Raw genomic sequence first — 274 nt, 5'->3', positions numbered from 1 at the left:
ATTGTGAATGACTAAATTTTTTTTAAAAATAAAATAGAAAAATCTAAAGATTAAATTTTGTTCTAAATATTTTCGTACATTTTCTGAATATTTATTCAAACGTTGAGAAAATAATTTAGATTAAATGGATATGTCATTTGTTAAATATGAAATTTTTTTGTCACTTTAAATAAATATAATATTTATTAGTTATTTTTATCGCAATTTTTAAATCATTTAATGATTACGCCTAAAACTTTTGAATACTAAATTAGTAGTTATCTCTATTTTAAAT

Source organism: Arachis duranensis, chromosome 1 (genome assembly GCF_000817695.3).
Source record: "Arachis duranensis cultivar V14167 chromosome 1, aradu.V14167.gnm2.J7QH, whole genome shotgun sequence".
Taxonomy (NCBI): domain Eukaryota; kingdom Viridiplantae; phylum Streptophyta; class Magnoliopsida; order Fabales; family Fabaceae; genus Arachis; species Arachis duranensis.
This window is presented reverse-complemented; position numbering follows the sequence as displayed.